This window comes from Astatotilapia calliptera, chromosome 16 (assembly GCF_964374335.1).
Source record: "Astatotilapia calliptera chromosome 16, fAstCal68.1, whole genome shotgun sequence".
NCBI lineage: Eukaryota > Metazoa > Chordata > Actinopteri > Cichliformes > Cichlidae > Astatotilapia > Astatotilapia calliptera.
In genome coordinates this window covers 22,714,109-22,717,055 of record NC_137437.1, presented here as the reverse complement: position 1 = coordinate 22,717,055, position 2,947 = coordinate 22,714,109, and the positions used below count along the sequence as shown (strand labels likewise).

At 39.4% G+C, this 2,947-nt stretch overlaps 1 long non-coding RNA gene across 1 annotated transcript; it reads left to right on the top strand.

Annotated features, from left to right (window-relative positions):
• Positions 1-1,052: 1,052 nt before the first annotated feature.
• Positions 1,053-2,493, top strand: LOC113008032 (uncharacterized). The gene is made up of 3 exons (XR_003269980.2): positions 1,053-1,292; positions 1,946-2,114; positions 2,296-2,493. It is a non-coding gene; the product is annotated as an uncharacterized LOC113008032 (long non-coding RNA).
• The last annotated feature ends 454 nt before the right edge of the window (positions 2,494-2,947 follow it).

The following is a 2,947-nucleotide window of genomic DNA, read 5'->3' as shown; positions in this document are numbered from 1 at the left end:
TGTTCGTACGGCTGTTGGCCACACTGTTGCGATTGGTGCTTTCTCCACCCCCAAATGAGCATGCACGGTTTCGCTGGGATGCTCAATCTTGGCTTGGCAGCCCTTGAAAATGGAGCTCCCTTTGAACGCTACCGCCAAATATGAAGTTCGCGCAGTTATTCAATTTTTGAACTCAAAAGGCATTAAACTGGTTGAAATTCAGCACCAAGTGGTGTAGAAAGTTTACCGCCATAAGAAGAGGTGAAAGATGAGGTTCAATGCTTCCTGAAAGACATGACGGCAAGCTGGTATAACATCAGCATTCTAAAATTGCCACAGTGTCAACAAAAATGCATTAAAAAGAAATGATTCTTCAATGATAAATGATGTAAATATTATAGAAAATAAACAGCTGTTTATATTTGTGAAATAGGAGACCTTACTTTTGGGATTGACCTCGTATTAACCAGTACAGAAACATGAAAGAAAGAATTTTGGTAATCACCAATACTGTTGATTTAGGGCAGCTGTAGCATAAACCTTACAGTGGGTGATGATTTGTTGAATTCGTTAAGCAGTGAAAACTAAAAAAGCCACACTTGTTGTTTTGGTTTTATGTGTAAAAACTGAGTTGTGAATTCAAAACACTTTCACACCTACACACTCTGGGCCACTGCACGAAGTGCCTGTCAGTTTCAGAAGATTGGTGGTGGAAGTAGCTGCTGGTTTCCATGCTGGAAAGTTGCATGCATAAAGGGTGAAGTCATTCACTATTTAAAAAGCACTCTAGTCAAATACAGTATCCCTTTGTCTCAGTCTTTTATGGACTGTCTACACTAAGAGAATATTTAAATTATATCAGCAGTTACGTGTTTTAATACATCTGCTGCTTGAGAAGTACATTTTAGCCTAAAGTCTTGATTTCTTACAGCTAACAATATCTGCATGTTATGTACGGTTGCCATTTTTGCTGACAAAAATCAAAGGTTGAAGGCTGTCTTTATCTCTCTGAAACCACAGAGCCATTGGAGCAAAAATTAGTGCTTTCTGGCTCACAGTCATAGCATAATGGGACACTTGATGGAACTGAGCCATCACAAACCAAATTAGTCTCACCTGTGCTATTTTTGCTCTGGCAAGTCAAAATGTCTGCTATCGAAAAGCTCCAAGTGGTAAATCTACCCTGCTTGTTGTCATGCATAGGTAACTGCACACAGTATATGCTGAAGTAGAGAAAAAGAGGCTTAGTGAGCTGATGAAGTGTCTGTTATTTATTTTTTTACTCACTTTATCTAACATGCAAGCAAATGTAGGTGAGTGTTTCCTTTTACAAAGCTCTGCTTCCTAAAGCAAAAGTTTCTTGTGTTTAAACACATTAAAAAATCCAGCATGACCGTAGGATTCAGTTTTGTCACTATGAGCCTAGCTGCAGCGGGTAAATGTAAACTTGTTGGCTTGACAATCAGACTTTGGAATGCCAAGCGTTTTTGCACTGCTCCTCCTCCAAATTGTCAGATTACTTTTAAACCCTTCTGGCCAGAGTAAATCAACTTTTCAAGGCCTTCGTAGTGATTTCCAATTCATCTTTATTGCCGTAGCTCCTGACTCATGAGCTCTGGGTGTGATTTTCTGAGGTGCCGGTTGGATTAGGGAGCTTAGTGCTTACGCCAGCTGAAGGTGATCATGATATCTGCTTCATGAAACAAATACGAGGGTGGCATTTCTGTCCGTTGTTCCAAGACCATGAATCCAAGACAGACTACTGAAGAACCCCACTGCTTCTGGGAGTGATGTGAATTTTGAGTCCATATTTTACTAATATATAAATATTTTTTCTTCATAGTTAGCGAATCAATACCCTAAGACTGTATATACGTGCAAATTATGATTTTATGACTTTTTTACAATATCTTTTATATTTGAAAAAAACATTTTTGTGACTTTTGTGACATTTTCCTCCTTGTAGTCCATTACAGATCATCAAAGATCAGTACCTTCCTATGAGGCTTCGACAGAGCAAAGTGAACAAAAGACAAAACTGACAGGAAAATGAGAGAAGTGTATTACAGACAACAGAGGAGAGCCGAATTGGTGTGTGGGATGAATAATACATTTGTCTCAATCCTTCCAATCCTGTAAGTTTTCAAAATGACAGTGATCAAAGTTGAGTCTGGAAGGGATGGTATTAAGGGGGAGATTAAAATGGTTGAGAGAGTGTAAAAGAGAACACCAGAGGGGGATAGAGAATATTTCTGTCTCTTGTCAGATTCTGTCATGACTTGTTTTACATTTACACTTTGCCTCTTTATCCCTCAGCTCCTCTCCTGGCAATACAAATAGGTTTGATAATTCGGTGTGGAAACAGCTGCCACAGCCTAATGCAAGTTCTGTCGAGGCAGCATACTGCGGTGCATTTATAAAAGGTCCATAACCCACCATTTCTTTTTCTTTTTTTTTCTGAAGTGCATTGTAAAAAAAACAAACAAAAAAAATGGGAAAAAAAAGAACAAGTGATGCTAAAAAAAAATCGGTATCATCTGTCTTCCATCATTTTAAACAAGCTCATGCTCACGGACATGAAAACACATCTCTCCGTACTTACTCTGAAACACACGCACACATGCACACAAAAAGCCACAACAGATGCCTCGTCTCTGGTGTATTGTATTTGTACGATAACGGGCTGGTGTGGGCGTCTGCAAAACAGCTCAGTTTGCACCTGAGTCAAAATCCATCTTTGCTGTAGTCGCCAACAGCACAGGGGAAAAGGAGCTGAGTAGGACACATCACACCAAGCCCACTCTCTCTGTAGAATAGTGAGCCTGTTCGCCTGATGCTCGCTTTATCTGCTCCCTTCCATTTCATGTTTGGTTTAAGATCAGTAAGTGACTGTTGCCCTCCTTTGCCAAAACTATTGCTTTTAGAGGATGGGCAGTGAAGAATTATTATTTTTATTTTTTTTTAGTTA